A 22198-nucleotide genomic window follows, 5' to 3' on the forward strand; every position below is an offset into this window, starting at 1 on the left:
TCCAGTTCTGCTTTTCTCTTCTGGTTTCTCGGTTCTCTCTTCCCCCCTCTCTCGTGCGCATCCCTTCTCAGGCTTTTATAGTTTGGTGAATGCAATTACAACAAATGTCATGTTCAATGTAAATAAAGTCTAACGTATTTCACCTGTCTTTGATTTGATTCTTCTTCTAACCATTGTCAGCTAACTCTTTCAGCTGTTTGTAATTCTTTTGGATTTGTTGTATATGTTTTCTCATTGAGTTTGTTCCCTTTTTGTAAATCATGTATATGAACTTGTTGGTTCTCCAACCTTGTTATTTTTTTATCTGCTTTATATACTTACATTTTGATAAATAAAAAAGTCTAGCGTATTTATAAAATTAGCTTTAGCTAATAGCACCCGTGATAGGATTGTCGGGAAATGAATTACAAGATTTGTTTCGGTTAATGGCATCCATGATAGGATTGTCGAGAGATGAATTACAAGATTATCTTTGGTTAATGATGTCCGCGTTAGGATGCCCGAGAACGATTGATAAGACTCGATTTATAAAGGGTATCCGTGTTGGAATGACCTGAGAGAAATTGATAAATATAATTGTCTAAAAATATCCAGGTTAGACTGTGCAAAGTCACCTGGTCCATGGAAGCAAATAAGAGTATTCAAATTAAGGATATGCAAATGAGTTTAAATTGGGTTTAAATGATTTACAAGCAAATTATAAGTTGATTGTTAGAATTCCTATGGATTTGATAGAAAATTTATACTTCATTCATATACATTACATGATCATATATATATTTTTTATCAACATAATGGTATGCTTATTGGGTTGTTTGTGTAACAAGTCCATCAAATGTCCAAAGAGATTGTTAATTTAGGACTCCACTTTGTTAAGCTTATGTAAATATTTAACTTAAACATTGTCGCACCCGACATCGTGGCGGCCCTAAAATTAATCTTGGTGATTATTATGGAAAAAGAACAGATTTCTGATATCTTGTTCTTTTAGGGAAAATGTCTTGTTTGAGGAGTCGCCACCTAATATTATGGTCACTAGGAACCCTAACTGGTCAACAGAGATTCTATGACTCGGGATTGGCTACGTAAAAGAAAAGATATTATCACCCCTTAAACGTTCTGCCTAAGGCAGACTACATTGCTGGTTTTGTCTTAAATTGCTAAATGTTTATTATTTTATACTATGATGATTTGTTTATAATATTCTTGACTCTGGTGCCAATGAATATTCACATAAAAAAATTTATTTTTTTACGCATGCACATATTTTTTTTTATTTTCTAGCTAAATAAAATAAAATACAATGAATAAAAAGAATATAAATTTAAACCAGTATTTTTATTCCTGACTCTGGCGTCAGTGAATAAACCAATAAATTTATATTATTTTTATTTATGCATACACATTTTTTATTTTTTCTACTTTTCTGTTTTTTATTATTTTATTATTATTATTATTTTTCGGGCTGGGCTAGACCCAGCCCATTGGGGACTGGGCTGGACCAAGCCAGCCCGGACACTGTTGCCTAGCATGCGTGAATTACTCACGCATGCTGGCAACAGTGCTAGTGTAATTAAAAAGGAAAGATGAGGGAAGAAGAGTGCTACTGACCTGCACCTTGAAGACCGAAGATGAAAAATCTGGTGACGATCTGGCCGAGCAACGTCCTCTGTGCTACTGACCTGCACCTTGAAGACCGAAGATGGAAACTCTGGTGACGACCTGGCCGAGCAACGTCCTCTCCCTTCTTCCGCTTTATCTCTTGCTTTCTTCTGCTCTCAGGATTCTCTCCCTCTCTCTCTCTGTGTCTGTTTTTTTCTTTGTTCTTCGTCCGTGGGTTTTATTTTTCCTCTGTTTTTCTGTGTTAGTTCCCAGTCTTCATTTTTTCTTCATCCCCCTGTGTGCTTCCCCTGTTTTTCTCTGTTCGGCTGGTTTGCGTCTGTCTTCTCCTCCAGTTCTGCTTTTCTCTTCTGGTTTCTCGGTTCTCTCTTCCCCCCTCTCTCGTGCGCATCCCTTCTCAGGCTTTTATAGTTTGGTGAATGCAATTACAACAAATGTCATGTTCAATGTAAATAAAGTCTAACGTATTTCACCTGTCTTTGATTTGATTCTTCTTCTAACCATTGTCAGCTAACTCTTTCAGCTGTTTGTAATTCTTTTGGATTTGTTGTATATGTTTTCTCATTGAGTTTGTTCCCTTTTTGTAAATCATGTATATGAACTTGTTGGTTCTCCAACCTTGTTATTTTTTTATCTGCTTTATATACTTACATTTTGATAAATAAAAAAGTCTAGCGTATTTATAAAATTAGCTTTAGCTAATAGCACCCGTGATAGGATTGTCGGGAAATGAATTACAAGATTTGTTTCGGTTAATGGCATCCATGATAGGATTGTCGAGAGATGAATTACAAGATTATCTTTGGTTAATGATGTCCGCGTTAGGATGCCCGAGAACGATTGATAAGACTCGATTTATAAAGGGTATCCGTGTTGGAATGACCTGAGAGAAATTGATAAATATAATTGTCTAAAAATATCCAGGTTAGACTGTGCAAAGTCACCTGGTCCATGGAAGCAAATAAGAGTATTCAAATTAAGGATATGCAAATGAGTTTAAATTGGGTTTAAATGATTTACAAGCAAATTATAAGTTGATTGTTAGAATTCCTATGGATTTGATAGAAAATTTATACTTCATTCATATACATTACATGATCATATATATATTTTTTTATCAACATAATGGTATGCTTATTGGGTTGTTTGTGTAACAAGTCCATCAAATGTCCAAAGAGATTGTTAATTTAGGACTCCACTTTGTTAAGCTTATGTAAATATTTAACTTAAACATTGTCGCACCCGACATCGTGGCGGCCCTAAAATTAATCTTGGTGATTATTATGGAAAAAGAACAGATTTCTGATATCTTGTTCTTTTAGGGAAAATGTCTTGTTTGAGGAGTCGCCACCTAATATTATGGTCACTAGGAACCCTAACTGGTCAACAGAGATTCTATGACTCGGGATTGGCTACGTAAAAGAAAAGATATTATCACCCCTTAAACGTTCTGCCTAAGGCAGACTACATTGCTGGTTTTGTCTTAAATTGCTAAATGTTTATTATTTTATACTATGATGATTTGTTTATAATATTCTTGACTCTGGTGCCAATGAATATTCACATAAAAAAATTTATTTTTTTACGCATGCACATATTTTTTTTTATTTTCTAGCTAAATAAAATAAAATACAATGAATAAAAAGAATATAAATTTAAACCAGTATTTTTATTCCTGACTCTGGCGTCAGTGAATAAACCAATAAATTTATATTATTTTTATTTATGCATACACATTTTTTATTTTTTCTACTTTTCTGTTTTTTATTATTTTATTATTATTATTATTTTTCGGGCTGGGCTAGACCCAGCCCATTGGGGACTGGGCTGGACCAAGCCAGCCCGGACACTGTTGCCTAGCATGCGTGAATTACTCACGCATGCTGGCAACAGTGCTAGTGTAATTAAAAAGGAAAGATGAGGGAAGAAGAGTGCTACTGACCTGCACCTTGAAGACCGAAGATGAAAAATCTGGTGACGATCTGGCCGAGCAACGTCCTCTGTGCTACTGACCTGCACCTTGAAGACCGAAGATGGAAACTCTGGTGACGACCTGGCCGAGCAACGTCCTCTCCCTTCTTCCGCTTTATCTCTTGCTTTCTTCTGCTCTCAGGATTCTCTCCCTCTCTCTCTGTGTATCTGTTTTTTTCTTTGTTCTTCGTCCGTGGGTTTTATTTTTCCTCTGTTTTTCTGTGTTAGTTCCCAGTCTTCATTTTTTCTTCATCCCCCTGTGTGCTTCCCCTGTTTTTCTCTGTTCGGCTGGTTTGCGTCTGTCTTCTCCTCCAGTTCTGCTTTTCTCTTCTGGTTTCTCGGTTCTCTCTTCCCCCCTCTCTCGTGCGCATCCCTTCTCAGGCTTTTATAGTCGGAGAATGGCATGCGTTTCCCTTAGTAATGAAGACTCAGGACTGTTATTGCAGGAGTAGTGATGGCAGGGGCATCCGTTTCTCTGGTTTGGTGAGCGGAAGAAGACGAACGGTTCTCTTTGAAACGACGCCGTTCGATTGTTAATGGCCATTTGCGTTTTAGTCCTTGGAAGTTTTGACATTTTCGTAAGCAAGCCCCTGGATAAACTTTATTTGGAACCCTGCATTTCAGCGCATTTTACAAAACAGTCCTTGGACTCTAATCTGTTGCAATTTTGCCCCTAATTAACCCCAAACTTTGGTATTTCTTCAATTAAGTCCCTAATTTCATTAATTCAATTAATTCCAAGCTTAAATCAATTCTCCAATTAAACCCTTGATTGGATTAATTAAATTAATTTCAAGCTTAATTAAGTCTCAAAACTTATCAATTTTCCAATTAAAACCTTGATTGGATTAATTAAATTAATTTCAAGCTTAATTAAGTCTCAAAACTTATCAATTCTCCAATTAAAACCTTGATTGGATTAATTAGATTAATTCTAAAGTTTAATTAAACCCCAAAACTTCCAATCATGTTGCCTTTAACCCAAATTTTAATTCATTCTTCATTTATTTCATTTTATTTGTTTTTTCATCATTATCATCATTTTTTTAAAAATCCTTTTCAGTAAATAAAATAATAATAATAATAATAATTAAAATAAAATGGTCAAAAATTAGGTTATGACAAGCATAATGGAATTAATGCGATTATGCAGTATGCTTTTGTGTAGTACATTAGTTATCTTGTAATTAACCCTTTTGAAATGTTTAAGAATACTTATTATGTTTTAAATTCTCTCTTTACATGTTAGTAACCCTTTTTCTTTTAAATTTTATAATATGATTTGTGGGCTATGTTCATATTGAACTTATTCGTGTGTGTGTGTGTGTGTGTGTGTGTGTGTGTATTTGATGATTGAAATAAGGTCTGAAAATATGGAACCTTGTGATGATGGGTTGATTGAGTAAATTGATAGTAGTCGATAACTTAGGATGTCCTAAATACAAATGAACTTTGCCAAAATTTTGAAAGAATTCTTTACAAAAAAAGAAAATTACCCTCAAATTAAAAGCATATGTTAAGATTTTATATAAAAGCTAGTGCCAAAAAGACTTGGCTAACTAGAAAAAAGAAAAGTTATGTTTGTGTACATAAAAAGAGAGATGAAGGAATAAAAGAAAGGAAAGCTCTATACCAAATGGAAAACTTAAATAGTGAGACTTAAAGATCTAGTTTGCCCTTGTAAGATGCCTTTAGGGCCTATATAGATCTAAACATGTATAAAAAAAGTTCTTGTTTATAGACCTTAACCAAAGAGCTAATTTCTGTAGTATAAGGTGAAAAACACTATTTCTTTCTGGATCTTTGTTCTAAAACACCATAAAATGGTAAAATTAAATAAGACAATGATAGAATTGCTTGTTTTTGAAAATTCCCTATCTCTAAATGATCTCACTACTGCAAGACATGATCAATTGAATTTGACATGCACCACTAGATCCTAAGCCAATTATAAATCTACTCTATAGTTTCCATGGCTCCAAACAATGTAGGAACAAATGAACGGAGGATCGATTCTGTTTTATAGTCACAAAATGGACAAGTCATTTGTTAATGGGATATGATATGTTTAAAGGCTAAGAACTCCCTGGTACATAATTTTCCATGCATCAATTGCCAAAGAAAAGCTTGAATCTTAGGATATACTAGACCTTTTCATAGTAATGAAGAGATCGAAAACACACCTGGGAATAGTATCTTGCAAATGGTGATACATTCAAATTTAACTGTGTAATTACCTATTGTGTCAAAATTCCAACACCGTCTATTTATTTGATCATACAATAAGACAACTTTTGAGCATATAGATGAAAGAATGTGTAGAGGTTGTAGTTCTGTAACTCTCAACTCTCTTTGCCACTGTAAGTTCAATCTTGGTGTCATAACTAGATTTTTTACCTTTTATTTCTTACTTTTTTAAAAGAAAATCCAAAAAATAGCAAAAACAACAAAAAGTACAAACAATTTATTTTTGATGTATTTGTGTTGTTTTTGGCATTTTCAGTATCTCTTCAAAATAATTTAAAATTCAAAAACCTACTTTTGATGTGTTTGAATTATAACACACTCATTTCAAAGTCATTAATTTATTTTTATCATTGAGTCGTCGTTGACATTAATGCCTGTTTCAAAAAAAAAAAATTGAATTATGCAAGGCAAATTACAAAGGTTAACTTAGAAACTAATCTCCAGTAGTACTACTTGAGGCATTTGGTTGTTGAGAAACAAAATTGTTTTTGAGGAGCGAACTATAAGCTTGTTTGATTGTTTCTCTACCGTCCTTCATCGAATTGCTATTTAGTTGTATACTCTGGATTCAAACTTTACTTATACAAGAAATGACCTCTTAAGATCTTCTAATGACATCAAATTATGGTATAATAAGAAATCTTAGGTAGTCTTTTTATTTTTGTTGTAGTAGATTTCCCCCCTAAATCTGTTCCTTTTTTTTTTTGTCATGTCTTTATATTTTGCTTTGGCTATTGGCTTTATAATCTTTTTAATATACTCTCAATGATTATTAAAAAAAATAAAAAAATATTTAGAAAAGAAGAACAAAAGTAAAGAAAAAAAAAAGAGAGACCAACCTGATTTTGTGTTTCTTAAAAACCAAGTAATTTTAAAAAAAATGACAAAATGTTTTACCTAGAAGTAGTGAGGGATTCTCACACAAAAAAAGAGGGAAATTTTAGAGAAGTATTAGCCAATAAAAAGAATATGTTAGAGGCTCTCTTAACAATAAAAAAAGCCAAGTAAAGACTTAGAGTTTTCTACCAAACAGTCGCCGCTCAAAAGAACAAAAAAAAACTCTCAGCACACACCCACAACCTTTTTTCCCTCACTCAACAACCAGCCTCAACCACCGTGAGCAACTTCCTTTCCCAAACCCTCAACACCAGCAGCAGTAACGAGTTCTTCCTCACGACAACGACTCTCTCTTCCTCTCGGTCAAAACAATCTCTACAGCAGCCCGATCATGCTCCATCAAAACACTCCGGCTTGTGACCAGTGATCTCCCTCTCAATAGAACAACCCAGTAACTAGAATCACCGCATCTTCGTCCACCAGTGACGACAACAACTGCCAATAAAGGAGAAACAAAATAGAGAGAGAGGAGTAAGAGCTGAAATTTGAAGTGGTTAGATCTATCTCCTTAGAACTCTGTTTGCCTCACACTATTCAAAGTAGAAAGAGTAGTTAATGATCTACCAGATCCAGTGGGTCTCAGTCCGTTAAGATAACCAGAGGGTGACTGCAAGCACCACCAGCCATGGACACGCGTGAGCTGCACACACTGAAGCAACTATGCTCAGATCTAGTTGGTTTCAAACACCTCTGAAGGTAAATTTGTAACCTCAAATTACTTTTTGGATAAATTTGATTGAAATTCATATATGTTTTTGATTTGCTAATTTGTGTTGAACTAAGAGTTTATTTTTTGAGTTATGATTCCTTCCTGAACATTAAATAATAGTGTGTAAATGATGCTTGAGTTTGTGTTAATTTATTAGAATTAACATAAAATTTGAATGAAGTTTATAAAAATAAAATTCATGTATATTTTTTTTTGTATCGCTCAGTTTTGAGTAGATGAACGAAATATATTTAATTATCAAATATACAACTCTTTGCATATCAAACTCAACAATTTTAGCTTGTATCAACAAAGTTGAAAATGAGTTGCTATAGTCTAAAAATTAAATGTGTACTTCGAAAACTTATAAAATAATCTTATACAAATAATAAACAACGGTATGACTATTGGCATGCCAAAAAAAGGAAAAAAAATGAAAATGAAGAGAAAAAATTCCCTCATTTAATCTAAGACCAAAATATTAATATTGGTTTGGTCTTAACATGGGATTTAGTTACTTGATTATAATGTTGGATATTTAACATTGTTAGAGAATTAAATAAATTGTATCTTGAAAGTCTTATATAATAGCTTAAGTTATTAGATTGAGATGGATCTTTTTATAAACATTAAAGTTGCATATTTAAATTAGAGAGAATGTGGATAAAGAAATTCAAACTCATAACTATTTAGATACAATATCATATAATTATTTCAATTTAAAATTATAAATTTGGGTCAATTTTTTATCCTTGAGCATTTTCATTGCTAGTTTGAGCAAACTAGAATATAAGAATTTATGATAAGAAGCTTGAAGAATTTTGATTAGGGTTAGAGATTGAGATATTGAGTCGGAGGTATATACATGCTCGCCATATATATATATATATATATATATATATTGTACTTTTGTGGTCTTTGTTGTGTTTGTCAGGTTAACTTCTATCATTTGATGACAACCGATCTTGAGCATGGCTGGCCTTTATTTTCTTCTAGATTGTCCCAACTCTTTCAAGCCAAATCGATAAATAGGTGGTCAGATATTAGACTCTGAAAAGTTTGAACTTAATTGACTTGGATATCCCTGTAGACACCAAAGAGAAGGCAGAGTTTTGTTGATTATTGATAAACATATATGTACAGAATAATTGTTCTAATAAAATAAGTAATTAATGATCTTTGTTAGATTTTTTGCTCCCCTAACAGTTTATATTGCTAGGTTGAGTGATTCTTTAAAATGTTGTCAAAGGCTTTTGACATATTGATGAGATCATTTATTTTTTTGCCTAATTTATATTCCAACGAATTTTGGAGTGCCATGGTTCGATTTATTATTATTTAATTGGATTATACCGTGTGAGACAGATGTGAAGTCAACTATAATTATGCTTCACTTATAAGAACATAAAACAACATTGTATTAATTTATATAGCATAATTCATCTGGATGTTAACTTTTTTCTCACAAATTTATTGCAACGATTTTCAAAATGTTGAGTTGAGAATAATTAGGAGGCTTAACCTTTGGTTTAGTCAATTCTTTTTTATTTATATGTGTAGGGCAATATATAATAGTTAAGGTAGAGAATACAATACTAGAGTAGTGCCTATAATATTTCCTATATAGTATACATTCTATAATATGCCCCCTCAAGATAAGGATGGAGGATCGACCCGAAGCACTACAACATTTAACAGTTTTACTGACGGAATTTTTTCATCTGTGTAAGACATATTCCGTCGGTAATTAATTTACCAACTAAATCACCAACGAAAATGCTCCATCGATGAATCTTTCATCGGGTAATTTTTTGTTCATCGGTAAATTCATTGGTAATAAAAAAATATTATTACTGACAGATTTACTGACGGAACAGACGCGTAAAAAAAATATCCGCTTCATTTTGTCGGTATATCCCTCGAAAAATACCATCGGTAATTTCGTCGGTAATTATTTAAAAACATTTTTAAAAAATCCATTTTATAAAATTATAAAATAATTAAATTAACATAAATCAACACTCTATAATATATACTCAAAATGCTTGGAAAAAAGAAGAAGAAAATAAACTCTTAACAAATTTACAATAAATAAATAAAATGAAAAGATAAATTCAATTAAAAAAATTCATATGTAAAAAATGAAGTTGCGATTGCTAAAAATTTATAAATCCTATAAATAAATCAACTACAAATTGATCTCATATGAAAAAAAGATCTCACAACAACATTCATACAATTATTAAGAACAAAAACAATTAAAAATAAAATAAAAAACAAATATAGTGAAAAAAATCATGAAAAAAGAAGAAAAAAAGAAAAATCTTACTTTAATGTAGTTGCAAATGAAACTAAGGAGAGAAATTTTTTTTCGTAAAGCATATTAATTTAAAAAAAACTAAGGATAAAAGAAGAAAGAAGAAGAAGATATACCCGAGCATGGAGAAGAAGAGAAGGAGATGAGGAGAGAAGAGAAGAGAAATAAATAGATATTGATGTTTTTTACATATAGGGAAGAAAAAGAAAAAGAAGAAGAAGAATAAGAAATAAGTCTTTCTCTTGTGAAATAAAGGGATTCAGGCTCCATCGCATTCTTCAATGTGGATATCATCATCATCTTTATCTTCATTGACATTTGCTTGTCCGCTAAAGCTCAAAACATCATTCAACTTCTCTGCGTCAACATCAACAAGATTATCATCGAAAATATAAAAATTTGAATTTTCTTCTAAGTCAATCAAAGGACCAACTTGATATGGTTCAACCAACTCACTAACTTGAAAGACTTCATCTCGCACACGTGTGTCTTCATTCTCATCCTGAATAACCTCAAGACGACCCTTGGATTTTGTTTTTAAAATGGATAACCAATCAACCCTTGATCGGTCATTTCTAAAGGAAATGGTGTATGTGTAATAAACTTGTTGACATTGTTTTGTGAAAACAAATATATCGTTTACGTTGCGAAGTCTAGCTTTTGAGTTGATTTCAATGAGATCATAATGAGGATCTACTCTGATTCCTCTGTCAATTGTGTCATATCAATAGCATTTGAATAAAAACATTCTATTATGCTTGCTATGATATTGCAATTCGACAACCTCTTCTAATTTACCATAGTAGTCAACTTCAAACTCATTACAAGTCGATCCTTTAACACAAACACCGTTGTTGTATGTCTTTATTCCATACTCGTATTCTTCAGTATGAAACACATATCCATTGAAAAAATACCCATTGTAGCACTTAACTTTTCTTTTAGGGGTAGGCTTAGTGAAGACAATGAAATAGCAGCACTCCCTCCCATTTGATAAACCTTGTATATCAAGTACAACAATAATCAATAAACAAGAATTCTATAATATTGACGTACAGTTATCTTGCAAGAGATAATGAGTTTGTGATAGTACTTACATGTGTTCTGAACCACGTGACAAATTGTTCATCTTGTAATTGAAAGATTTGGGATTCGGTCAGCTGTGAGTTATTGGACAGTAAATATCGTCGATGTTGCCTACAAGGTTGTTCTAAATTATATGAGTTTATAATATTACAATAAATAAATAATACACTTTTGACAAAGTTTAAGTGGTACATATACTTAATAAAAGATCTCAACTCATCACAGTCAAATAAAATATAATTATGTGCTTGTCTGAACTTTATTTCAGATAAATATCTTTCTCTTACGATATTTTTAGGTGTGGGTCATCTAGGATTGGAGAATATTGACAAGTTTCCACTTGAAGGCACTTCACCACCATCATCATGTCGTGGAACGCGATTGATTCTTGTTCTCAAATTAGGTTCGAAATAATACGAGATAAATATTGAGATTTCCTCAACAATATAGGCCTCCCATATTGAAGCCTCAACATGCTCCTTGTTCTTAACCTTTTTCTTAAGATTGAACAAGTACTTACATTGAATTAAACAAAAAATTTCAATTAAGAAAAACAATGAAAATACTTTTATATATGAATTACATTGCAACTGTAATATCTAACCTCTCGAATGGATACATCAATCTATACTGGACTGGTCCTCCAACTTTTGCCTCATATGGTAAATGTATGGGTAGATGCTCCATCGAGTCAAAAAATGATGGAGGGAATATCATCTCAAGTTTGCATATTGTCTCGACGATATTCGTTGCAAGCCTTTCAATGTGATCAACATTCAACTTGCTGGAGCATATATCTCTAAAGAAATGATTGATCTCGGTGAGTGCATCCCATATCCCCTTTGGCAACAAATCATGAAAAGCTAATGGAATGAGTGTTTGCATAAACATGTGGCAGTCATGACTCTTAATTCCATATAATCTGCATTCTTCCATATTAAACATCATTCCATATAATCTGCATTCTTCCATATTAAACAGCCTTGATATGTTCGAGGCATGTCCATCAGGAAAACGCAGACTCTTAAGCCATTTGTAGTCTAGTAGTTGTGCATTTTTCTCTAACACGAAGCTTGCTTTGGGTTTTGTGACTCGTGACCCATAAAAAACCAACTTCATATTTTTACGGTTACTGAACAATGTTAAATCTAATTTAGCTTTGATGTTGTCCTTTGTCTTCCCCTTCACATCCATGACGGTGTTGAAAATGTTCTCAAACCTGTTCTTTTCTATGTGCATGACGTCAAGGTTATGATAGAGAAGATTGGTTTTCCAATAAGAAAGCTCCCAAAAAATACTTCGCTTTACCCAATTGTGGGTCAAACCAAAACTAGAAAACTTTTGCTTACCTGATTGGAAACCAAACACAATGTCACTGTACTCTTGATACAACATCATGCAATTCTTCACTAGAAAGACGCGGGGGTGCAACATCCTTTTCAACTCTACTAACAAAGAAATCTTTTTTGTTCTTTTTGTACCTGTGATTCATTGGAAAGAAATGACGGTGGTAGTAAAAAAAAAGTTTTACCTCCGTTTGTTAGCATGAGTGCCTTGTTGTTTTCCATGCAGTATGGACATGCTAGTTTTTCCATGCGTGCTCTAACAAAAAACCATTCTATAAGCTGGGAAATCATTGATAGTCCTCATCAAAGCCGCCCTCATAACAAAATTCGGTTTCCTTAATATATCATAAGTCAAAACTCCGAAGGACCATAACTGCGTCAACTCATCAATCAACGGTCGAAGACAAACATCTATATTCCGGCACAGACTACTCAGACCTGGTATAACCATAGATAAAAACATGAACTCCGGCTTCATACATATCCCCGGTGGTAAGTTATAAACCGTCAATATGATCGGCTAACAAGAATAAGGAGTAGCAAATGACCTGAATGGGTTGAATCCATCTGTACGTAACCCAAGACGCACGTTCCTTGATTCAGCTGAAAAGTGAGGATGCACACTGTTAAAGTGTTTCCATGCTTCGCCGTCAGAAGAATGCACCATCACTCCATCAATCGCACTATGTGATTGGTGCCATGTCATGTGTTCAGCAGTCCTTGGTGACATGAATAACCTTTACAGTCTAGGTGTGATTGAGAAGTATTTAAGTTTTTTATATGCCACGAGTCTTTCCTCTGCCAGATCTGGGTTTGTAACGGGAATGCCCACATGTCATGCACTCGGTTAACTCAGTATTTTCAAGGTAGTATAACATGCAGAAGTTAGGGCACATGTCAATTTTCTGGTATCCTAAACTGAGGGGTTTCATCATGGACTTAGCAACATAAAAGTTCTCTTTAAGTTTGTTCCCTTCAGATAAAATGCTTCTCGCCCATTCAATAATTTTGTCATAACCGGCCTCACTCAACCTGTGATTTGACTTGATGGTGAACACCTGTGCTACGACCAATAATTTATTGTGGTTCGTGCACCCATCCTATAATGGTTCATCAAAATCTTTCAACTTATCAAAAAACCTTGCTGCATTTGCATTAGGTTCTTCTTCTACGATTGGATATCGACTGACATTACTTTGATTTATTCTCATTGCATCCATAACAATATTCCTATAAGGATACTATTGTCATTTACAACTCCATGCACGTTGCTAGCATTAGAAGTTGACTCAATCACCCTTTTTACCATGCTCTCATTAGGAATAAATAGTTCTCCGTGTGCATACCAACACAAGTAATTCTCCATGAACCCTTTGGTTAGAAGATGCATCGTTACAACATCTGGTTGCAGAAACTTTTTATTTTTACACTTCCTGCATGACCAACTAACACCACCTTCAGTAAAATTCTCCGGAATAGATATTACAAAATTAATAAAACCCTGAACCCCATTACAACAATCCATCCTCCGCAATCCTTGGGGTGAGTCTCGATACATCCATAAACGATCATCCATGACTTCTATCGAACCTCTATAAAATTATGATGACAACATGGATTAATTAACTATGTTAAGTAAATAAATTTACAAAAATATTGGTTTGCCTTGACATTATCCAACAAATTAAAAAAGGACTTCTCTTAAATATTCATTAACATTTATCAACGTCCATACAAATTTATACATATATAAATTTGCAGAAATTACAACTCCGCAATAGAATTGATAAAAATTAAAACGGATCTATTAAACAAGCTATTATTTATTTCATCACAACACATCTAATTCGGTAATTCAACAAAGTTTTAACAATTTACAAACAAATACAATTTGACAAAATCCAAACAAACCATAACAACTACAAAATTATTCATTTATATTACAAGTTTCTTTGACAAATAACAATAAAACATGTACATACACTAATAAAATACATATACTAAAAAAAATACAATTAAAAATTATAAAATTGACATTTAAATGTTAAAATTAAAAAGGATAGATTTACTTACAAAAAATTATAAAATCCACAATAAATCAGAGCATGAATGTTGTGACCACATACAAAAGTACAAAAAAGATGAATTTTGTTGAGAGAGGGGGATATTTTTAGGGGGGTGGTTGTTTGCAGTTTGGGAGGGGAGAGTTGGGATGGGGAAGAAGAAGGAGAAATAGGGGAGGACAGGGTCGACAACGTAGGGATATATTAGCTTTTACCGATGGACTCCCCGACAATCACATTCTATTAGTATAACCGTCGGTAATACGTTGGTAATTCTAATGGTGAATGGGTCATGTCACTGTACAGAGATCTCAGTTTGAATTCCTCGGTCATTTTGTTGGTAAAATCACTTGCAAAAAAACCATGTCATCAAACAACTTTTCTTTTTCAAAAATCTATATATTTCGTCTGAAATTTGGTTGGTAGATTAAATTACTCCGTCGGCACATACTGATCGAATTGCTGACGGATTACAAGCTGGCGGTAATGATTACCGACAGCAACATTCTGTCGGTATAGACCGACACAAGTACAGATAGAATTGACGCCGTTAATAATTATTACTAACAAAATCATTCTATTGATAATGCTGTTGATGTTAGCTGAATTTCTGGTAGTGTCTATTTATATGTGTAGGACAATATAAAATAGTTAAAGTAAAGAATACAACACTAAAAGATTGCCTAGAATATTTCCAACATAGTATATATTCTATAATATATTGTAAAATACTTTTCATATTCGCTTGCAATAATTTCTTATCCAATGGCGCAATTTCTACATAAATCTCAAACAGTGCCCTCTTTTAGTAGCAAGCGCTTTAATTATGTCTTCTTGTCAGGGTCTTATGCTGATTAGGGTGAAGTTGCCGATATGTCATCCACCTGTATTACATTGGCAAAAGCATAATTATAGCTGACTTCACAACTGTCTCACACGGTATAATCCAATTAAATAATAATAAATCGAACCATAAGTCGTTGGAATATAAATTAGCCCTGCATATATTCATCTCCATTACAGGTCTGCCAAGAAACATTAAAAAAAAAAGTTAAAGAAAAGTAGCGAAATGGCCCCACATAATCTAGGCCTGGTTAAGCCGCTACCTGCATGGGAAATATTTTGGAGAATCAGACATGCACCTGGATAGTTATCAACTCAGGATAGTAATAAAATATGTTATAAAATATGTCTCAGGATAGTTATCTATGTACCTGGATCAGGCTTGGATTATGGTTTAGAAGAACCAACCCAAGATAATTTAAAATAATATTATTTTATATTATAATTTGTTTATTAAAAGTTAAAATGGTATTATTTTTTAATTTTTATATGTAAAATCACAATTCACTCAAGTTTTTATCAAGTGAATCAATTTATGGATTAACTTATTAAATTAATTGGATTTAAGTACATAATTCTTACGAAACTCAGCTAAGATCGGTTATTATTTCAAAAACATGGCTCCCATACTGAACTTGGGTAAGTGGCAACATGTTATTTAATTATCCTATTACAGCATTGGTAATTAGCCAATTTTTCAACTCTCGGGTTATTAACCCACTTACCTCTCCATTTTAACTTTTTTTTTTTTAAAAAAAAATAGCCATAAGGTGATATGCCAAACATAACTTGACTTAGAGATTTACCAACTCTCTTTTTTTCTCCCTTTAACCAATAAGTTGATATTGAATTATTCTCTATCCATATTTATATTGATAGAGAGATCAGTTAGAGAATTAAAGAAATTCCTTGCAAACAGTATGATTTAGTGATGTTTTAAGTAATACTAACCTAACAGTAGTTTTAATGATTAAAACATAATTCTTATATATCTATATATTCTTCCAAAATCACTGATAAATTCTCCTGGGGAAAATCTTGTATATATAGAGTTTTGGAAATGACTTTCAAACTCAATAAGCAGAGGGGATTAGTTATTCCTAGAGATGGGGATAACACAGTACTCCCGTGTTGTTTTGTTTTGGTTTTCAATGTAGTATAGTAGGAGCAGACAAAGCACGAGCAAAAATGGCAAATCATTAGGTGATCATGCAAGACTAATAGATAGGAAGAAGAACACACAAGTGATCATTATACATATAAAAAACGAACTAAACATTCTTCAACTGACATTGCGACGTGGCCCAACTAATTAAAGGAAGAAGAACGATTATATATCGACTCCTGGATATGGATAGTTTTTCTCGACTGCTTATACCGTACAGAAACTAGACACGAAGATAGCAGGAGACATCACAATGAAGAAACAAAAGGACGCGCACTCGGAATTTCATGTATGGAAGACACTCTTCCGTCACATTTCTTTTTTACTTCAACCAACATTTCTCACTCTCATTTTGTACTGTGCTCCCCCGTTTAACTCCCGGTAGAAAGTCACAATATCTCCACTTTTGAGGCCAGCATCGCGAGCAATGTCATGCCAACCTCTTGTAAATACAAGCTTTCCTGATCTGGTGGAGCAGTGAATTGTCACCGGGTCCAGTAAACGGGTGCCGGCAGATGACTCAACTATGGTGGACAATTCTCGGTGTTCTAGGCTAGAATCGCGTGGCAGCACCAATCCCCTCTCAAGATCAATAGAGTTGAGTTGCTTTGTGAAGATTTCCATGGCAATATAATGAGAATTATTGCTATGAAATAATTAGGTTAAAGAAGGTTTTGTGTGTTTGTAGTGAAAGACCTTGAAGTTATTTATAGAGAAATCAGTGATGTTATGATAAGCCAGCTAGCTTGTTGCGAAATGTCTTGTTTCACTCTCTTTTTATTATTAATAGTTGAGAATAATTAGGAGGCTTAATCTAATAGTTAATCAACCCTTTCTATATATATATATATATATATATATGTGTGTGTGTGTGTGTATGTATGTAGGACAATATACAATAGTAATGGTAGAGGTTACCACACAAGAGTATATCTATAATATTTTCTATATAAGTACATTCTATAATATGCCCCCTCAAGCTGAGGGTGAAGGATCAACCCGAAGCTCCTCCACCCTCAGCTTGAAACGAAAAGCAGTAAACAAAGAAGTAGGAAGTGGCTTAGTGAAGACATTGACAAGTTGATCCTAAGAGGAAATAAAACGAATCTGAATCTCCTTCTTTGCAACTCTATCTCAGACAAAATGATAATCGACCTCAACATGTTTTGTGTGAGCATGAAAAATAGGATTCATAGACAAATAAGTGGCACCAAGGTTGTCACACTAGGTAATAGGAGCAGAAGCAGACGGAATCTGGAGATCTGTTAATAAGTACTGAAGCCAGATAACCTCAGCAGTGCCATCGGCTAAGGCTTTGTACTCAACTTCAGTAGAAGAGCGAGCAACTGTGCGTTGCTTACCGAATTTCCACGAAATCGGCGCCTGACCAAAAAACACAAGGTAACCACCCGTAGATTTTTTGTCCTCAACACTGCCTGCCCAATCTGCATATGTAAAACCATGTAAGGCAAAAGAAGAACTACGAGTAATATGTAAGCCATGTGATGTCGTACCCCGAAGATAACACAAGATGCGTTTCACGGCAGCCCAATGAGAATCTATAGGAGCATGCATAAACTGACAGACTCTGTTAACAACAAAGCAAATATCCGGGCGTGTAAAAGTGAGATATTGAAGAGCACCCATAATTTGACGAAAGCGGGTAGCATCAGAAAACAATGGATTGGGCAGAATGGTAGCTTTGGATGTAGAGATAAGAGTATCAACAGGTTTGCAAGATAACATACCAGCCCGAGTGAGGATGTCAAGTATATATTTATGCTGGCGGAGCATAAGACCCAACTGGTAGACTGAACCTCAATACCCAAAAAATAATGAACAGAACCTAAGTCGCGAAGCTTAAATTCTTAGCTCAGTAGCTGAATGAGGTGTTGGAGCAGAAGAGAGTTACTACTCGTAGCATAATATCATCAACGTAGACTAGAAGATAACAAATATCAGCACCAACAGAGAAGATAAACAATGAGGTATCCACCTTAGAGGCACGAAAACCAATAGATAACAAGAAATCATTCAGACGAGTGTACCAAGCCCACGGAGCCTGTTTTAAACCATATAGAGATTTGTACAATCGGCACACATGAGAGGGAAAAACAGAATCAACAAAACCTGGAGGTTGTTTCATGTAGACCTCCTCGTCAAGAACACCATTGAGGAAGGCATTATGGATGTCAAACTGATGAATTTTCCAACCACACAAAACTGCAATGGAGAAGACTAATCTGATGGTCACCTGTTTGATGATAGGACTAAAGGTTTCAGAGTAATCAATACCTTCTTGCTGAGTGAAACCTCTAGCAACCAAACGTGCCTTATACCTCTCGATGCTACCATCAGATCCGCATTTAATCTTGTACACCCACCGACTACCAACAACATTCATAGAGGGGTGAAACGGCACTAAGGTCCAAGTTCTGTTTGCGCGTAAGGCCTGAATTTCCTCATACATAGCACTATGCCACACCTCATATCTGTTAGCATCATTAAAAACAAGTGGCTCATGAGAGGGAGGAGAAACTACTCGGCTGAAGGAGATAACAGAGGCTGCGATAGTGGTGGTAGACAGCAATGTCTTGGGCTGTCTTGGATGAAGGACCATGGCATGTTGACGAGCAGCTTGGCATGGAGAAGTGTGACCTGTACCTGGAAGGTGCTGAAGAGGATACGAGGAGAGGTCTACACAGAGCTACAGACAAGTTGGAGATGCAGTGGAGGGACTGGTCGGCACTGTAGACACTAGTGAGGCTGCGGCAGAACTGGGATGATTTGCTGCAAAACCGGGCTGCTCTGCTACAGCAGACCTAAGAACATGCACATCCAGTGATGGAGAACCTATTCTTGCACAATGATCATTGGAAAGACAAGCATATGGTGACAGTTAGTATGGGATGGGGATGAAGGGGTGGCAAAATCAATGGGCAAAGGGGTAGGCTGGTGGGGTGCGGCAGAGGGCTAAATTAGGTTGTGGTTGGGACCGGTTTGGTAAGTTGGAGGCTGAAAATATGGAGGAGGGTTCAAGGATGGAAGAAAGGTAGGTTGGGTGAGGTACCGGTGAGGATATTACCTGTTCAGACATCGCAAAAGGAAAGATATTTTCATGAAAACGAACATGACGGGAAACATAAATACGATGAGATTCTAAATCAAGACAACGATAACCAAGATGGAATGAGCTATAGCCTAAAAACAAACAAGGAGAAGATCGAAAATCTAATTTATGAGCATGATATGGACGCAAAAAAGGGAAACAAAGACACTCAAAAGTACAGAGGAAGTTATAATCAGGAGTGCGACGAAACAGACACTCAAACAGAGATGTATTTTGGAGAACAAGAGTAGGCATGTGATTAATAAGGTATACCGATGATTCAAAAGCATAGTTCCAAAATCGCTATGGGGCACTACACTGACCTAAAAGGGTTAGGCTAGTTTCGACAATATGCCGATGACGACGTTCAACAGTGCCATTTTGTTCATGAGTATGAGGACAAATTAACCGATGATGAATACCAATGGTCTGAAAAAATTTATTTAATTTACAATATTCACCACCCCAATCAGTTTGAACAGATTTAATTTTAAGTGAAAAGTGACGCTCAACAAGTGTTTGAAAACGTTGAAAAGTGGAAAAGACATCAGATTTCACAACAAGCGGATAATACCATATATTTTTGGTATGCACATCGAAAAAAATCAAAAAATAGTGGAAGCCATCAGAAGAAAGCATAGGAGCAGGATCCTAAACATCACTAAAAATTAAATCAAGTGGGGCAGAAGTTCTGTGACCTGTAGGTCGCAATGACAAACGGGACGACTGCTTAAAGGACAAGCTTGACACTAGGTAAGAGAACGTCAAAAAGTACATATGATTTTATTTCCGAAAACTAACAAATTTAAAATGCGAGAGGTTGGATGACCCAAAGGACGATGCCACAGCTCGACAATCGTGGAGATGCAAGGAGACCAAAAAGCTAGAGGAACTGACGTGGCAGAAGACTCGGAGAGGACATAAAGACCATCATGACTCTGACCGGAAAGGAGAACTTCCTTGGTGATGAGATCCTTGAGATAAAACATAGAAGCATGAAATTCAAAATAAACATGATTATCACGGAATAATTTTTGAACAGATAACAACGGTTTGGTAATATGAGGCATATGGAGAACATTAGATAATCTAAACATGCGTTTTGGGGAATGTAATGTAGTGTTGATGATACAAATTACATATTTCCATTGAGGAAGGCATTATGGATATCAAGCTAATGAATTTTCCAACCACACGGAACGACAATGGCAAAGATTAATCTAATGGTCGTCTGTTTGATAATAGGACTAAAGGTTTTAGAGTAATCAATACCTTCTTGCTGAGTGAAACTTCTAGTAACTAGATGCGCCTTATACCTCTCGACGTTGCCATCAGATTTGCGTTTAATCTTGTACACCCACCGACTACCAACAACATTCATTGAAGGGTGAAACGACACTAAGGTCCAAGTTTTGTTTGCACGTAAGGCCTGAATTTCCTCACGCATAGCACTATGCCACGCCTCATACCTGTTAGCATCATTAAAAAGAAGTGGCTTATGAATGGGAGGAGAAACTACCAAGCTGAATGAGGCAATAGAGGTTGTGGTAGTTGCGGTGAACAGTGCTGTCTTGGGCTGTCTAGGACGAAGGACCATGTGATGTTGACAAGCAGCTGGACATGGAGAAGAGGAGCCTGTACCTGGAAGGTGTTGAAGAGGATACGAGGAGAGGTTTACACAGAGTTGTAGACTAGCCGGAGAATCAATAGAGGGATTGGTCTGCACTGCAAACACTGGTGAAGTACGGTAGAACTAGGTTGTTCTGCTGTAATAAACCTGAGAGCATGTACATCTGGTGATGGAGAACCTGTTCCTGCATAATGATCATTGGAAAGACAAGCATATGGTGACATTATGGCAGTGTTGGACAGCGATGAAGGGGTGGCAGAATCTGTGGGCAAATGGGTGGTCTGTTGTGGTCGGTTTGGGAAGTAGTAGGCTAAAAAAGTGGAGGAGGGTTCAAGGATGGAAGATGTGTAGGTTGTGTGGAGGGTACTGGTGAGTGTGTTACCTGTTCGGAATTCACAAAAGGAAAGACATTTTCATGAAAACAAACATGATAGAAGACATAAATATGATGAGATTCTAAATCAAGACAACAATAACCAAGATGGGATGAGCTATATCCTAAGAACACATATGGAGAAGACTGGAAATCTAATTTTTGAGCATGATATGGACGCAAAAAGGGGAAAAAAAGACACCCAAAAGTACATAGAAAATTATAATCAGGAGTACGACAAAACAGACACTCAAATGGAGATTTATTTTGGAGAACAAGAGTAGGCATGCGATTAATAAGATATACCGATGATTCAAAAGCATAGTTCCAAAATCGTAATGGTGCACTACACTGGCCTAAAAGGGTTAGGCCAGTTTCGACAATATGTCGATGACAACGTTCAACAATGCCATTTTGTTCATGAGTATGAGGACAGATTAACCGATGATGAATACCAATGGTCTGAAAGAATTTATTTAACTTACGATATTCACCACCCCAATCAGTTTGAATGGATTTAATTTTAAGTGAAAACTAACACTCTACAAGTGTTTGAAAACATTGAAAAGTGGAAAACACATCAGATTTGACAACAAGGATAATACCAAATATGTTTGGTATACACATTGACAAATATAACAAAGTACCGGAAGCCATCAGAAGAAAACATAGGGGCAGGACCCCAAACATCACTAAATATTAAATCAAGTGGGGCAGAAGTTTTGTGACCTGTAGGTCGCAATGACAGACATGACGACTTACCTAAAGGACAAGCTTGACACTAAGTAAGAGAACGTCTAGAAGTACATACGATTTTATTTT

The 22198-nt window shown here is 35.0% G+C and overlaps 1 long non-coding RNA gene across 1 annotated transcript; it reads left to right on the top strand.

The window, feature by feature from the left end:
* The first annotated feature begins 6781 nt into the window (after nt 1-6781).
* Nucleotides 6782-8629, top strand: LOC112326840 (uncharacterized). The gene is made up of 2 exons (XR_002980799.2): nt 6782-7431; nt 8379-8629. It is a non-coding gene; the product is annotated as an uncharacterized LOC112326840 (long non-coding RNA).
* The last annotated feature ends 13569 nt before the right edge of the window (nt 8630-22198 follow it).

This window comes from Populus trichocarpa, chromosome 3 (assembly GCF_000002775.5).
Source record: "Populus trichocarpa isolate Nisqually-1 chromosome 3, P.trichocarpa_v4.1, whole genome shotgun sequence".
Lineage (NCBI taxonomy): Eukaryota > Viridiplantae > Streptophyta > Magnoliopsida > Malpighiales > Salicaceae > Populus > Populus trichocarpa.